Below are 17,843 nucleotides of genomic sequence, written 5' to 3'. Positions count from 1 at the left end.
GTTTTTCTGGGGTGGAAGCCAGGCAAACCCATCCCAACGTTACGTGGCACTAGAGCCATTGATAACACTACGTGGTACTTCCGAACAGCACACAGTAAAATAAAGCATCCAGTTAATAACGGGGGCATGAAGAACATGAATTCATGACTTAAAACAAAGACTGAAACGTTTGAGAATTTCTGTTCCACGTTGCAAGTGTTGGTAATTACCTTTCCACAGACGCAATGCAGAATCCTGATTTATTAACTGGTGCTTCAGAAAAAAGGTCTTGGTTATGGGGAAAGTTGAATAGGGGTTGCTGATAAATTCTAAGGAAGAAAAGAATTTAGCTAAATACATTTCATAGGGGAGAAAACTAGGAGAGGCTCTAAGCTTAAAATACTCCCATTTCACATATCAATGCTGTGAATCTTAATTTCCCCAAATGAGGATAATACCTTGTTGTGGGAATTAAATGAGATAACAAATGTGAAAGCACCAACACAATGCCTGATATCTCTTGAATGCTAGAAGTAGTTGAATATTATTTTCCTTTTTTTGTTCTCCTTGTGGCAGAAAAAGTAACATTTGGAAAATGCATGGTATACCAGAGTAGTTATCCCAAGATGGGAAATGAACGCATAAAAATAAAAATGATTGTTTTACTCGGGAATAGTGTGGCTGAGTTTGCTGATTATCCTTTAAATCCATTCTCCTTTTCTCCTGCTGTGATAGAATCCCTTGTTAGATGGGCCCATGGCTGTTGGAATAATGACATCATTTTCCAGCCTCCTTTGTAGGAAGTGTGGCCACGGATGATGGGCCACGAGGGGGAAGTGGGGTGTGCCATCTACTGTATGTTTTCTTAAAGAGAGATTATGTGCTCCCTTCCTTCTCTTCCTCCTCTGCTGCCTGGAATGTTGATGTGATGGCTGGAACTGCATAGGGCAGTCATCTGGACTCCAAGGTGTGGGCCTCCTTAAAGGATGGAGGAGATTGGGTCCTTTATGACTGTGGAGCTGCCAACTCAGCACTGGACTGCTGATGCTTATTGGAGACAGAATACACTTCTATCTTTTCAGAGCCACTGTTGTTTGGGCTTTTGGTCACTTGCAGCAAAAGCGAATCCTAAGAATTATTTCATCATTGATACGGTCACTGAAAGACATGGCTTTAAAGGGACCTGAATATTTTAGGAGACAAAGTCTAGGCCCAAAAGGAATATGAATTCCTCACAAGAACTTATTAAAAAATTCCATCCCATCAAAATAAGTAAGGAAAACAACCAAGCCTATTGGTTTCCTGTACAAGGCTGGCCAAGCCAAAGCTTTGATTTCACATTTTCACCAATGAAAAAGACATAGATAGTGTCATCGTGCACAGGTTACTGATTTCTGAACTTCTGCATCATTTTGGACCATGGCAGTCTAGAATTGCTAAGAATCCTGATGAGAGTAATCATACACTAATAAAACTTCTCTTTAGACTAGATTTTGGGATCATTTGTGATAGCACAAGAATCATACATATATATATATTGATGTTTGTACTAAAACATGTATTTTAAAAATTAAAAAAATGCTTTACCCACAGCATAATCCTATCACTTTGCATTTGCATCTTATTACTGAGAGTTTAGTAATTATTAATGATTTGATAAGATTCAAAAGAAATTGGTGTAAGGACTCTCCCCTCCCCTAATCTCCATAATAATAATTTCCCCCTATTTATCTGCTGTCCACAGTGCATTGCTGGCTCACCTCTTAGGGAATGAACCCATCTTAATTGTAGTACCAGATATCAGGAGGTGTTAGTTAATCTGGAGGCCAAGGTCAGTTGAAGTTATTTTGTTACGAGTCTTCCCTTCATGTGTAGCTCTTAGCTGATTTGTGGCTTAAGTGTCTCTTTAAAAAATACCGTTTTTTAATTAAAATTTTAAAAATTAAGGTATAATTGACATATAACATTATATTAGATTTAGGTATACAACATAATGACTTGATATTTGTATCCATTATGAAACGATTGCCACAGTAAGTCTAGTTAACAGTCATCACCATAAGTAGTTAAAATTTTTTTCTTGTGATGAGAACTTTTTTTTTAAAATTAATTAATTTATTTATATTTATTTTTGGCTGTGTTGGGTCTTCGTTTCTGTGCAAGGGCTTTCTCCAGTGGCGGCGAGCGGGGGCCACTTTTCATCGCGATGCGCGGGCCTCTCACTGTCGCGGCCTCTCCCGTTGTGGAGCACAGGCTCCAGACGCGCAGGCTCAGTAGCTGTGGCTCACGGGCTTAGTTGCTCCGCGGCATGTGGGATCTTCCCAGACCAGGGCTCGAACCCGTGTCCCCTGCATTGGCAGGCAGACTCTCAACCACTGCGCCACCAGGGAAGCCCCGATGAGAACTTTTAAGACCTCCTGCTTAGCAGCTTTCACATATACAATACGGCATTATTAACTATAGTCACATGCTGTATATTATATCCCCATGACTTATGGAGGTCATAATTTTTTTTGTGTGTGTGTGTGGTACGCGGGCCTCTCACTGCCGCGGCCTCTCCTGTTGAGGAGCACAGGCTCTGGACGCGCAGGCTCAGCGGCCATGGCTTACGGGCCCAGCCGCTCCTCAGCACGTGGGATCCTCCCGGACTGGGGCACGAACCCGTGTCCCCTGCATCGGCAGGCAGGCTCTCAACCATTGCGCCACCAGGTAGGCCCTGGAAGTCATAACTTTTGACAACCCCATTTCACCCACCCCCGCCACTAGTCCCTGCCTCTGGTAACTACCAATCTGTTCTCTGTATCTATGAGCTCAGTTTTTTTTTAGACTCCACATATAATATCATATGGTATTTGTCTTTCTTTGTCTGACTTATTTCACTTAGCATAATGCCCTCAAGGTCCATCCATGTTGTTGCAAATGGCAAGATTCTCTTATTTCTTTTTCATGGCTGAATAATATTCCATTATGTATATATACCACATTTTATTTATCCTTTCATTCATTGATGGATGCATAGGTTGTTTCTGAAGCATCTTTTAATAAGGAGATCCACAGAAGTTATTCAAGCAACTGATGAGGTTAGCTTTGTTTCCCACTTCTCCTGTGAATACTTTCTTTCTCTAATACTCCAGCTGCTAGTAGTTTAAAATGACTTTCACCAGCTGTAGCTGGTACAGCTCAACTGGCCCTTAAACAGTACTTTATATTTTAAAGTTTACATTCATGACTTTCTTTTGTTTCATTATAGCCAATTCAGTGTCCTTCACATAGTAGGCATTTAATAAATGCTCGTTTATTTATTATCCAGTGGCTTTGTTGGCTCAGAATGGGTAGTGGTGTGGACTGGGCTTAGCTGTAGTCATATCTTAAGTATACGTGGATCCTAATTTCAGAGTGAAGTTTTTGAATTTTGAATGGTTGACTTACCACAAATGTGACTTGCAAATAATCACTTACCAACTCAGTAAGGCGAATGGTTAATAACAGCTTGGTTAGTAAATTCTTGTGTTTTTTTTTTTTTTAAAGAAAAATGTATATCGAAGAGGATTAATCATACTTCTGAATACAAGGTAAATTATCATTGCTGTTTCATGCAAGGCTCCTGTTGTTTGTCTGAATTCATTCCTTTTTATCCCATTCCCATTCCATTCCCTATAGACAGTAATTCTAATGTGTTTCATATGTATTTCTTCTTTGTGTTTCTAAAAAGTGTAATAGTAAATAACACCTGTATAGAACCTACTGTGTGCCAGGTTCTCTTCTAAGCCCTTTATGTGTTATTATCAAATTCTCGTAACAATCTTTTGAGTTAAGAACCTTTATTAACACCATTTAATAGAAGAAAGAACTGAGGCACAGAGATGGTAAGTAACTTGCCTGAGGTCACTCAGCGACTAAGCAAAGAGGTTAGGATTTGAACCTAGGCAGCTGAGGTCTTAAATCATGCTCTTAATTACCAGCCATACCACTGGAATGTGTACTATGCTTTGTGTATATGCATTTTTTTTTTTTTTTTTTTTTTTTTTTTTTGCGGTACGCGGGCCTCTCACTGTTGTGGCCTCTCCCGTTGCGGAGCACAGGCTCTGGACGCGCAGGCTCAGCGGCCATGGCTCACGGGCCCAGCTGCTCCGTGGCATGTGGGATCTTCCCGGACCGGGGCACGAACCCGCGTCCCCCGCATCAGCAGGCGGACCCCCAACCACTGCGCCACCCAGGGAAGCCCGTATATGCATTTTTAATTTATGTAAATGGTATTGTGTAAATGGCACAGCTATAAATCTCAGTTTGTTTCGTCTTTCACTCAGCACGTTGCCTTTATGAAGAACCTATGTTTCTTTGTCCACTTATGATCCATTCCTATGATGGCTGTACCCCAGGGTGAACATCTATCACATATTGCCTTTCTACTGTCCCAGTGATGATAGTGCAATTTCCTGCCTTTACAAATAATGCTGCAATGAACATCCTCCCTCCGGACCTATGGGAGAATCTCTTTGGGGTATAAACAATGATTTTCCTTTATGTACTAAATGTGTGCCTCCTGTGAAACAGGAGCTGGTAAATTTAGAGCCCTTTTCTGAAAAAGTTACTCATGTCATTGCAATCATGTCTCAGGCAGTGTTCCAGATGTAGGATCACCTCAAGGTGGAACATAGATAATCATTTATATGAAATCACAATCTCTTTATTTACTAAATAATCACTTTGTAAATGTTTATTCATGCCACTCACATGCTAGTAAGTATTGGAGGGGTGACACAAGGATGGCTGAGATATCCTTGGTTCCAACATAGTGAAGCAATTAAGCATATGGACTTGGATTTGCAGTGACATGGGTGCAGAGACCACCTCCATTACCTGTACCTGTGTGAACTTGTGTGCAAGTTTTTTAAACCCTCCAAGGTCAATTTTATCATGTTTAAAGTAGTGATAATAGTAGGTTGTTGTGGGGATTAAATTCTTCATGTTTAAAATGGGGATAATTGTTGTTTGTTGTGAGGTTTAAGTGAGATAATGTAGGTAGAGGGCCTAGCACAGAGTCTGGCTGTAAGTAAGTGCTCATAAAGATGGAATAATCCCTGTCCTCAAGAAGCTCCCAGCCTAGCTGGTGGAGGAGTCAGATGTTGACTCAGATATTCACAATGCAGTATATAAGGATTGTGACAGCAGCAGGTACAAAGTGGGGTAGGAGCACAGAGGTGAGGACTTTGAAGAAAATATTAATAATTACCATGTCTACCTTGTCTTCCATATCTACCTTGTTTAAAACACTTCCATATGTTATTTAATTTTATTCTTGCCTTCTAAGGTTCTAAGGTGGTTATCACTATTTCCACTTAATAGAAGTAGAAACTTCTATTAAGGCTCCAGGACACTTGTCACTCAAAATCACTTGGCCAGTTGTGGTGCAGAAAAGATTTGAATCTCTCTCTGGCTGACGCCAAAGCCTGTGTTTGTCTCAACGACACTGAAGAGGAGCTGGCATTTGGTCTGGATTGTTAAGGATGAGCAGGCAACTCTAGGTGGACAGGGTATGCAAACATTTTTCTTGGTACCTGGACCTCTTAGTACCTCCGGGGTCTTTCCAAAGAATGATAATTTTTATTAATTCATCGACGTCACATATGTTTATGCAGAATTTACTCAGGCTGGATGCTAGAAATGCAAAGACTAAGAGATAAGGTCCCTGTCTTCCAGGGGTTATAATGCCATCAGACAGATTGGCTGTGTCCATATACACTACCCGAAACGAGATGAGTAATGATACAAGGTTGCTAAATTACATTCCAGGAAAATGATACCGGTATCCAGTGAGCCCAGAGGAGGGAGCGATCACTGAGGCCTCAGTGGTCAGAGGCAGCACTGAGGAGTAGGTGGGGCTCAATTGTGCATTGAAACAAAGAGGGTATTGTGTTGGGCACTTGCATTAGGCCTGGCAGTGTCATGTCTTATGCAAGAGTTGCACTTAAAAGAGGGGCATATAAACATAAATTCATGGAAAGTTAGATTTTACTCTTAAAACTCCCTTAAATAGACAAGAAAGTGTAGGCTCTTGTATTGACTCTGTGGTGTGCATGCACCTTCTGTCTTCAAGCTCAGCACAATCACTTTTCCCTGCAGAGTTAGCACAGATTGCTATTTCTTTGGACCACAGAGCCTCTTCCACCCCTCAAATTTCTATAGTTGGCTTGTGTTTGGGATGGTGTTGAACAAAAAATAGCAATGCTTTAACCACTAGAGTCAAATTGTTGAGGCAAGATGCTTGTAATATTGAGAATGAGGCAACTAAAGGTTGGTGCAGGACAAGGAGGCGGTCCTTTGCCTCTGTGGTGTCTTTGGTGTCTCTAAGCTCCATCTCAATTTCCTGGAGGACAGAGAAAGACAGAGATGTGACTGCATCTGCATTTCTGATGCCCAAGCTAAGTTGATACAAAAGCGAGGCTGAGGTGCTGGTATTCGGTTTGAGAAGGAAGAATAGTCAGCAGTGGAGTGAACGTCACTCGAAAGGAGACACAATCTGTGTATATCTGATGTGCCATACAGTGGAATGGAGGAATGACTAGGGTGGTGGAACGATTGTATAAGGCTGAATTCTCCTAAGTTTAACTTACCTAAGATGTGACATTCATGTAAAAGTGGAAAGATGGGAATTCATGTGGGTATGTAGGTCTGGGTTTGCTGGAAGAAGAGGATTTGGGGAGAAATAGAGATACATTTGGAAAGGGACCAGATGGTGGAGAACTATGATGTGTGGGATACATGAAGGTGTCCTGGTGAACCGCTGATCTGTTCCCCTATGGGGACTCCACAGTTCTTCACACACTCTTGGTTGACCTGGATGCTTAAGCCTAGCAGGTTAAGAGAACAAAATCTTTGGAGTCATAAGCAAAATTATTTTCTTTCTCCTGTTTTATTTATTTATTTATTTGCCTAGTTCCGGAAAGTAGGAACTTCCACCTTGTGGAAGAATGGAAAACTTGGGAAGAAAGCCTCTGTCCTTTTTTCCATCCCCTTCCCTGGCTGGGAAGAGGGTCATGATGTGTGAAAGTTCAGTCCTTTTGAACCATAAACTCAGCAGGGAGGTTCTGCCCTTTGGAAGGAAACCTGGGGTTCTGGCTGGCAAGTCAGTTCTGTCAGAGGTCAAGGCAAGTTCTCCAAGGCAGCCTTTTTTGGAAATAAATCTGATGATTTCAGATCTGCTGATCTAGGTCGGTCTAGCTCCTCAGTGGGTTCAGAACCCATCAGGGAAGAGGTATGATTAATTATTATCATCCCTTAAATCCTAACATCCACGTCAAGGTAAAAAATCCTAATTTTGAGATTCTTTGGAAGTTTTTTCTTTTCTCCCTTCTTCTTCAAAAACATTTACCAAACCGAGTGACCATTGTGAGCCTGGCCCGTTGGTTAAGTGGTTTGTCTTTTCTTTTGAATAAAAGTGGTTGGCCCCATACACAGTGTCTAGGGCCACAGGCAGCCCAATTGGCCCCATGTGGCCACAAATAAAAGACACTTTTATATAATGAGCACATGAATCCCAGGGCTATAAAGGACTCTGCAGATCATATGTACAAATACATGGACATGTGAGTGCACATTCATGTGTTCACACACCCACCACATGCACTATATATATATATATATATTTTTTTTTTTTTTTTTTTCCCTGTCTTAATCCTGGGGTCCATATATATGGGACTATGCAAAGCACACACACACACACACACAGAGCAAACCTCTGGACCCATGCAAAAACACACACCCAGACCCTGGGCAGCTCAGCCTTTGTGTATAAGCCCCTGCTACTGTGGACCACTCCCCCACCCCCAGGAAGCACTCCAACAAAGAAGTACCTGCACCCAAGCCAGACATCTTTATTTTTTTTTGCCTTTGATTAAGTCTCACAATAAGATGGCACACCAAGGGGCACAACATTAGTGTCATTAAAGTGAACATTTCACAAGGGGTGTTGCCCGAACTGAGATGCTTCTGATGTTTTTATTTTCACTGAATCTTTGAGGCCAGCAGACAGGAAAAAATGACTGTGGCCCGGGCTTGAGGAGGCCAGCTTCACCTGAGAGGCAAGCTGGTCAGGCTACTCTAATTCCCTTAAGAAAAGGTACGGGAGTTGAAGTGCTGTGTGCGTAATCAACAAACAGGGATCACAGGCTGAAATACAGATACCATACTTGACATAATATAATTACAGGGAGAAAGTCGACTTACAAAAGTGCAGAAACACAGCTAAATTTTTTTCCCTTCATAATATATCTGCTTTTTACAATGGTGGATTTCCATGATTTTCCCTTCAAACATCCACACATACGTGCACATGCACACACACACACGGATATTTCTGCTTCAGTTCTTTTTAAAGTCAAATCTAGTACGAATAGTTTGTTACTAAAGGAATCCTTTGCATGTATATATTTGGTGAATTTGGAGCTTTCCAGACCAAGTGCTTTGCTAAAAATGGCCACAGCTCATAGATGAGACACGACACTCCTGTTAATGTCATTAGCAAGCAGAACAGGAGCATCTACAAAGCTCAGAGTGAAGAAATGATACCCGGGGGGAACCACATGAGGCCAAATAAATGTGAGGTGGTTGACTGCTTTCATCACCACCTGTACAGCAGGCTGGTGCCCATTTGTAAGGAGCTGCCTTGTGCTGACGGGAGGGGGCAATCAGACGACTCCGAGGCAGTTTCCGTTGTCCTCAAACACACATCATCTCCAGGAACAAAGCCCTGGGTCACACTGTTTGTCCTGAAGAAACTCCTGATAAATTTTTCTTTTTAAAAAATCCCCTTTTCTTTGATTAGCTGTACTAAAAGCTTTTCCTTCTAAATATATGTCCTTACACATCAAAAGCTTGAGATGAAAAATTCATTATCATGTGCAAAGAATAGTGTCTCTCTGTGACTTGCTATCTGTTGAACTGGATGTTATGAAGTCTCTTTGAGGGCTCTGATAGCAACTAGAATACACAGCCTCTTATGGCAAACATGTTCGAAGGCGTAATTGTGGGGTGTAGGCTGGGGTGACCAGCACATTCTTCCAGACTGACCGGATAGCCACTGGGTTGTGTGTATGAAGGAAGCTTCCTCTGCTTTATCCTGTTTCAGTGGAAATGACACTGATATCAAGTGACAAACTGTTCCTAGGGTGGATTCTAGAAACCTCTATCCTTGTCATCTGGGCTGGATTTACAAACAGCTGTCTTCTGTTGTTTGACGTTCTAAAATCAAAATTGTGGGTAGGGCCATAAAAACAACAGCGTAGCGTTAGATGGGGGACAGTCTCCAAACACCTGAAGTGACTGAGTATGACTTTCTAGTTAGAATGAGCTGCAGCATATTTGAATTCTTGAAAAGCTTTTAAATTGTGGTAAATTTTGTTTTAAAGAAAACGAAGTAGTTGAAAGACAGTGATCCTGATTAAAAAACTTATTTGAGGGCTTCCCTGGTGGCGCAGTGGTTGAGAGTCCGCCTGCCGATGCTAGGGGACACGGGTTCGTGCCTCCGTTCGGGGAAGATCCCACATGCCGCGGAGTGGCTGGGCCCGTGAGCCATGGCCACTGAGCCTGTGCGTCCGGAGCCTGTGCTCCACAACGACAGAGGCCACAATAGTGAGAGGCCCACGTACAGCAAAACAAAAACAAAAACAAAAACAACTTATTTGAGTTAAAAGTTATAATTCTGAGGGAGGAATGGGGAACTATTTTTTCGTGGGTACAAGGTTTCAGTTTTGCAAGATGGAAAGAGTTCTGGAAATGAGTGGTGGTGATGGTTTTTCAGTATGAATGTGCTTAATGCCAGTGAACTGGACATTTAAAAAGATTAAGATGCTAAATTTGATGTTGTGTATATTTCAGCACAATTAAAAAAATAAAAACTATAAAATAATTCCTTGATAAGTGCTGGTGATAGAATAAATATAGGTTTTCTGTGTGTGCTGCATTGAAAATCTTGACCCCTAAATATCATGCTTCTTTTATCTTACAGTAACAGTTTGATCAGACTCTCTAAAATTGGCTTACTAATGTTGCTCTGTGGATAAACTACTGAATATAAGCTTGTGCAATTGCTAATGTGATCTTTTGTTTTAACCTGATGTAAACTGTGGTACTCTAACCAACCCGCTGCAGAGCACAGGCTCCGGACGCGTAGGCTCAGCGGCCACGGCTCACGGGCCCAGCCGCTCCGCGGCATGTGGGATCCTCCCGGACCGTGGCACGAACCCATGTCCCCTGCATTGGCAGGCGGACTCCCAACCACTGTGCCACCAGGGAAGCCCTCTCTCATTTTAAGTCAGCTGATTTGCTACTCATTTATCTTTAAAAATAAAACCTTTGGCTTTTTTTAGTTTCTTTCACTATGTTAGTCAGTTACATGTCACAATACTGTCTCTCTTCATGAAACACTTTAACCTACACATTTTATGTGTTGACTTTTCAAAGAGAATTGTTTTGCCAGTTGACAGACTTTTGGGAGGAGAGGGAATCACCACTGAGATGAAGCCAGGAGCTCTGGTTTTGATTTCCAGCTTTGTGAATTACTGGCTTATTTCTTAGAGTCTCTTTCCTTATGTGTAAAATGGAAGCAATAACTACCTTACCTGTAGGGCTGTTGAGAAGTTCAAATGACATAGTAATAAGAGCTACAATTTATTTAGTGCCTACTATAGGTTAAACACTGTTCTAATTAATTTATGGATATCAACTAAATTAGTTAACCCTCCCAATAACATTGTGGAACTATTGTCATGTCCATTTTACAGATGAGGAACCAAAGCACAGAGAGATATGGAAAGTATCCAAGGTCACAAAGCCAGTCCATGATAGAGCTTGAGTTTGAACTCAGGCAGTCTGATTGCTGAGGCTGTTCTTAATCACAATACTATCCTGCCTCTATACAGAGGTTAAAATGCAATGCGAACTACTTTAAAGCATTATATAAAGTGAAATGAGTGAGCAGAGTTGACTTTTTCTAGGTTTACTTTCCAAGCAGAATGTTACAAATGCTGGTTCTGTGTTCATTTGATCCCCTCAGCAAATCTCCTTTCAGTTCAGAAGCCCCAGTTTACCAAGGATGTAAACAATGTGGAACATCTTCATAGCATTTATTATTCTTGCAATATAAATAATTATCTGTGTAATTATATGTTTGATAGGTTTGCTTCTATACTATAAACTCCATGAGACCAGGGACAGCGTACAGAGCCTGTTATCCATGATCTTCTCCCAAACTAGCACAATGCTCAGAACAACTAGGTGTTTAATAATAATGAGAGCTAATATTTATTGAGAGTTTATCACATGCCTGGCACAGAGGGCTTTATATAATATCAACTCATTTAATGCTCAGAACAACCGCATGAGGAGGGTAATATGATTATCACCTCCATTTCACAGATGAAGAAACTGAGGCTCAGAGCACTTAAGTTAGTGTCCAAGGTCATGCAGTAGTAAATTGTAGAGTCTGGACTGCAACCAGCCTGTCTGACTTCAGAGCCTGTACCCTGTTTCAGTTCCTGATATATTAGAATAGCTAAAATCTGAATCCTTTTGAATATGGAATTGGAACTGGGAATAAAGCACTGCTGTAAAAACCCTAACAATATGTGATCTTGGCTTCCTGGGCAGGTGTTGAGAGTTGGACAGCAGAAATGAAGAGACTGCAGTCTAGGAAGCTGGTGACCCTTCTAATGATACATGTGGTGAAACGTTTAGTAATCTGTTGCCTGCGACCACCTTGGAAGTGAGACCATGTGTCTCCCGAGCCTGTTCCTCTAGGGGAAGTGGTTGAAAAAGGTCAGAATATTGAAGTGTGTTGGCTGCTTCTTGACATTTTTAGCAAACTTCTATAAGAAAGAAATCTGGGGACTTTCCTGGTGGTCCAGTGGTTAAGGCTCTGCTCTCCAATGAAGAGGTCCCGGGTTCGATCCCTGGTCAGGGAACTAGATCCTGCATGCTGCAACTAAGAGCCCACATGCTGCAACTAAAAAAGAAAAAAATAGATCCTGCATGCCACAACGAAGATCCTGTGTGCGGCAACTAAGACCCAGCACAGCCAAATAAATAAATGAATATTAAAAAAAAAAAAAAGGAAATCTGGCCTGTTTGTAAGCAAAGACGAAAGGTAATTAAGCTGTGTGAAGAGAGGCCTTGCCTTCTCTGCCTGTGGCCTGCAGCCTAAATTGACTGAGGGTCAGGTCACGTGAGGCCCTTCAGGACTGAAACAGCCAATTGCTTCTGTGCTCCAAAGAGCAGAAAAGATGCAGTCCAAGCTCTATGCAGGAGTCTCCTATTTCTTTCATGGCTCTTGTAGAGGTCATATGTGGAAAGGTCCAGATACATTAGTGCTGAGGTTTGGAAAATTATAATCATAGCTGCTATGTGCCAGCTCCTGGCAGACGTGCTTTAGAAACCTACTTTTTCTTTTTTTTTTTTAAAACAACAATAACCAACATTTATTTGGTATTTATCATGCACCAGATACAGTAGTAAGCATTTAAGGTGAATTATTTCATTTGATTCTCACAACAACCCTTTAAAACTAGTGCTGTTATTATGCCATTTTGCACATGTGGAACCTGAGACTAGACATAATTTGTCCAAGATACCTGGGCCAGAAAGGGGTGGAAATAGGAAAGGAGTTCTTCAGCCTGGCCATGGGTCTGGGTTTTAACCTTACAACATAACACTGTGTAAAATCCTTTGCTGATTTATGAAATCATTGAGGTGTAATCCTGTGTTTGCCTGAAATAATATTTGCATTTATTGCTGCCACTCACCCGAGGCACTGTCAGTCCTAATTACTTTGAATTAAATCCTCCGTTTGACGTTTGTCAGACCTAACTTTACAAACTTACCTTATCTCATTGTTCATGATCACATTTGAGGTAAGACTGATGGTCAGAAAGGGTAAATAACCTAGTCTGGGATCGTGTTGTTTTAAGTTGGTGGAGCTGGGACTTGAACCCAGGTCAGGCTGATTTCAAAATCTAGGCTTTTCTCCCAATGCCAGAAATGAGGCGTCCCTTTTGGAGCAAGGCTGTGGAGTGGTGGGGCCATGGTCCTGTGTGAAGCAACGTCTTGGTGGCCGTGGCCTGAGAGGCGGTCCTCTTGGGCACCCTTTCTGTAAGGACTCCGTGGTGGGCACTGGTCTGTGCCAGGATGCTGAGCTGCTCCCACTGCTGCCCGCCCGAGGTGCTGAGACCCCTCGCTGTGCTCAGAGCTGCTGAGGCGCATACGCATCGTGGCTCCTGGCAAGGGCCAAGCCCCTCACGCTGAGCACAGCAAGGCTGTGATGCTGGGATTTGCCAGGAGGGCTAAAGAGTACTTTCTTCCTCAGGAAAAAAAAAAAAAATCATTTTTATTGACACCTAGGAGAGAAACATTCCATTTATATTCATAATTAAGGCATTATTTTCCATTTCAAGGAACAGAGCAGGAGAAATGTTAGACTTGGAGGGGTGCCAGCCGGGTTGGGACAAGTGAAATGCAACAAAGGAAATCAGCCTTCTTTCCACACTATCTGGTCATCAAGGTAAACGTACTTGATCATCCCCTGGGACAAACCCACACATGTTTGCAGCTAATGTTTATACCTTACTCAACTGTGTGTCAAGTTCTGTTCTAAGCAGGTTTCATGGATTATCTCAGTCTTCACAACACCGTGAAACTGGTACTATGGCTACCCATTTTATAGAGACAGAAGCTGAAACACAGCTAGTAACGGGTGAAGTCAGAATATATATCCAGGCAGTACGGCTCCAGGACTTCAGCTCTCAGCCATTATGCTATAAGCTTTTTATGCATTCATCATGGGATAGAATTCCTCAGCCCTCAATCATCAGTAGGCAATAATTGTACATTTATGATTGCCAGGTCTTTTTATGTAAGAGCCTCACAACAACACTAGCGTTACTGACCCTCCCAAGTTGGTCCCCAATAGAGGTTCTGCCCGATGTCATTTGAGCCTGTAGATGGAGACTGAGTTTGGTTCAGAAGCAAAGGAAAGCTTTATTCTTTGCTCAGAGAACGGAGAGGTATGGGCTCGTGCTGTAGAGTTCATGCTCTCCCCGACAGGCTGTGGTGGAGCTGCTTTGTAGGGTTCTTGTCAGCGGGGAGGGGGCAGAGCTCTCGGGGGGCAGGCGCAGCTGTGCTGCTCAGGCTCCAGATCGGAGTGCGGGTGCAGCATCTCCGCACACAGCCCACCGCTGCCATCTAGGATTGAGCGTCCTGCTCACGGAGCTGAGGTGTCAGCACAGCCGTTTCACACTGGGAATTCTGGTCTGAAGTGCTGGGTGCAAGGCTTCTGCACGTGGCCCCCTATGAGCATGTGAAACGAGACTAAGCGTGCGCGCGCGCACACACACACACACACACACACACACACACACACAAACACAAACACAAAAGGTTAGACTTTATTTTATGACCCAGATTCTATTTGTATTTCCCAGGAATTGTTAATGGGCTTTGCCCCGGCGACACTAGTGGATAGCTAGTATTATAATTTCCCACTTCAGAGATGAGAAAACCTAGGTCCAGAGGAAAAAAAGAATGTTGTTTGAATGCTACAACTGGGTTTCAAATCCCCATCTTTTGGACTTCCAGTCTTCTTTTAAAGCACAGAATCTGCCTCAGCTTTTCCATGCATTGATCTGTGCCTGAAAAATATTTTAGGATATTAGTAATAGCTGAAAAAATGAAAATTTTAAATATATGCATTGGTTCATGTAGTAAGAACTCCTAATTTTACTTTGCTGAGGCAATTTGCTGCCTCAGAATATTTACATTTATAACCCTACTTCTCTAGAAACAATAAAACAACCTCTTGACGTAGGTAATTAACAGAACCATAAAACATTCCCACAAATGGCATCTGCAGAAACAAGGTGAAATGAAGAGCTGTCATTTGAGCCAACCCCATTTGAAACTCATTTCAAAACATTTAACCAAAGGGAGATAAGGGAGAGATGTGTGGCTGTTTGTTGCAGGGTCATTTAACTAACAGCAGTTGGTTTCCAAATTAAACCTTCCATTTAGAATTGCCGAATGTGTGCGTATACGCATGCGCCTGCACACGTGTCTGAGCGACACTCTGGTTATATGAGCAAGTTGTATTAATCATGTGGAAGTAGTTTTTAAAACTCTTTTAAAGAAGGCAGTTTGTCTTCCCTGATCCTATTAACATTGCCCAGTAGGGATTTCTGTGCTGTAAAGGATAATTATAAGTTGTGACCTTGGGCATATCTTTCAACCTCTCTGGGCCTTGGTTTCTTTTTTTTTTTATTTTTTGGCCGCGAGGGATGTGGGAATCTTAGCTCCCGACCAGGAATCGAACCCGCACCCCCTGCATTGGAAGGCAAAGTTTCAACCACTGGACCACCAGGGAAGTCCCAGGGGCCTTGGTTTCTTAACTTTTTAGAATGGATTCTTGCAAATGTGTGATGGAGATAGACAAGTAACCAGATAAAGTATGACAGAGTACTTTTAGATGTATGCCTAGAACCCCACAAGAATGGCTAAAATGGAACAGATAATATCAAAAGTCAGTGAGGATGTGGAGCAAAGGAAATTCTCATACACTGCTGGTGGCGTGGAAATTGGTGCAGTCACTATGGAAAGCTGCTTAGCATTGTCTACTAAAGATAAAAGTATACATACTTTATGACCCAGTACCTCCATCACTAGGCATATACCAGTGGAAATGTGCACATATGTTCAACCAAGAGACTTGCACCAGAATGTTTGTAGTTGCACATAGCCCCCAAATGGAAACATGACAAATATCATCTGTGATAAATTGGAAAAATATATCACAGTATATTCACTTAATGGAACACTGTACAGCAATGAGAAAACATGAACTCCAACAAGATGGATAAATCTTACAAAAATAATATTGAACCAAAGAAGCCAGGCACAAAAGAGTATGTATTATATGAATCCATTTATAGAAAGTTCCAAAATAGGCAAAACTAATCTCATTGTTAGAAGTCCGAATAATAGTGACCATCAGAGACCTTGGTGCTAGAGGTGGGGATGGTCCCTGGAAGGGGAATGAGGGGGCTTCTAACATTCTGATAGCGTTTTATTACTTGATCTGGTTGCTGGCTACTTTGGTGTATTCACTTTGTGAAAATTTATTGAGTTGGACCCCTATACTTTGTATTCAACTGTATGGCATACTTCAATACATAAAAAAAGGAAACATTCAAAGGATACTATATGATTACCAAAGATGGACATTTAATCCAGAACTGAGATAACCAAGGAAGGCTACCTATAAGAGGTGGTTCTCAATCTTTAATCTTTACCTTTGCCATATATATATTTTTTTGGGGTATGTACATATTTATTCTTTCAGTTTTACTGAGATACAACTGACATACAGCACTGTATAAGTTTAAGGTGTACCTTTACCATTTAGCTTTGATACTTCGCCATAAATACACTGGAATCTGTTTCAGTGTGAAACTATTTCCATTCATCTGGATTTCAATTTTTATTTCATATGTGAGTATTACAATTTCAAAATTAGAAATGTTAGGTCAAGCATCTGTTCATCACTCTTCATTTTAAAACTTTCCTCAACTTGTTTCACCTGTTTATTCATCTGTATGAACTTTAGAATAATCTTGTCAAGGTATATAAGACAAAATACTCCCCCTGCATTGGAATTTTGCTTGGGAATTATATAAATCTTAGAAATGATATTAGTTGGGTAAGAAATAGATACCTTGATAATAGTTTTATCATCTAGGATCAGGGTTGGCATCCCCACTGCTCACCCCATTTAAATTACATTTTCTTCTCTACAGGATATTTTTGATAAATTCTACTTCATGCCCTGGGCCTGTCTCAGACTGACCAATTGCCTCTGACCGTTGCAAAGACACAATATCATGGCAAGAAATAAATGATTTTTGTAATCAGGAGGGGTGGAAATATCAAGACGGGGACATCTTAAATTGAGAAAAATCTCCTTGTGAGAAGAATGTCTGGCCTAGGGATAAATTAGTCACCAAGAGAATGGTGGAGTGCACTATTCTTCTGTAGATTTCCAGGGTAGAACGTAAGCAAGACGAAAGGGTTCAGAATGGGGGAAGAGGTGACCCCTCACTGAGCCTGCATCACCTGCCTGCCTGTTTTTTCAACCTCAAGTTATTCAGTGATTTTTGCCCTAAGAGCTGAAGATAGGAAATGGTGCAGGTAAACTGAGTTCTAATATGTCTCAGTGTCAATACCTGGTCATCAGGATGCTCCTCAGTGAACTTGATCCATGAGACCAGATAGCTTTTCAACGGGTAAATCTACTCTGAGGATCACACCAGAGGCACAAATTGAGGCAATGAAAGTGGAGGGACTCTGGAGTCTAATGGCTGATTCCAGGCTCAAAAGTTATAACACTTCTTGTGTGAGGAGCACCGTACAATGGACAGAGCTAGTCCTTAGCCATTATCTCTTTTCACAGCCCTCTGTCCCCAACACCCTAATTCTTGGCCAATAATCCTTTGAGGTAGAGAGAGAGAGAGAGCCAGGGCAGAGCTTATTGCATAATTCTGCAATCAGGGAAATGAACTCAGAGAGGTTGAATAACTTGCCAGATTTCATTGGTAGTAAATGGCAGAGAAGAGGTTAGAACCCAGATCTCTCTGAGTCCAGAGCCAATGTCTTGTCCTCTGTATTGTAGGGCATATCTGTTTGTCTCTTGATGCAAGGCTCCAGGCAATATTCTGCTATGGAGAACAACATAACTTGAAAGTGAACATTCTTGTTTGTGTTAGTACCAAAGGCAGCATTAAAAACCATCTGATATATAGTCATTCTAGTTTATAGTCTGAAATTAA

General features: G+C 41.7%; 1 long non-coding RNA gene across 1 annotated transcript in view; it reads left to right on the top strand.

Annotated features, from left to right (window-relative positions):
* Window positions 1–3,551, top strand: part of LOC132433283 (uncharacterized) — a 123,554-nt gene extending 120,003 nt beyond the window's left edge. Inside the window, exon 3 of the long non-coding RNA XR_009521109.1 lies at window positions 3,508–3,551. This is a non-coding gene — a long non-coding RNA (uncharacterized lncRNA). The remainder of the gene's footprint in view (window positions 1–3,507) is intronic.
* Window positions 3,552–17,843: the final 14,292 nt, after the last annotated feature.

The sequence above is a fragment of the Delphinus delphis genome, chromosome 11 (assembly GCF_949987515.2).
Source record: "Delphinus delphis chromosome 11, mDelDel1.2, whole genome shotgun sequence".
Classification (NCBI taxonomy): Eukaryota; Metazoa; Chordata; class Mammalia; order Artiodactyla; family Delphinidae; genus Delphinus; species Delphinus delphis.
The sequence above is the reverse complement of the archived record's forward strand: the minus strand, read 5'-3'. Positions and strand labels throughout refer to the sequence as shown.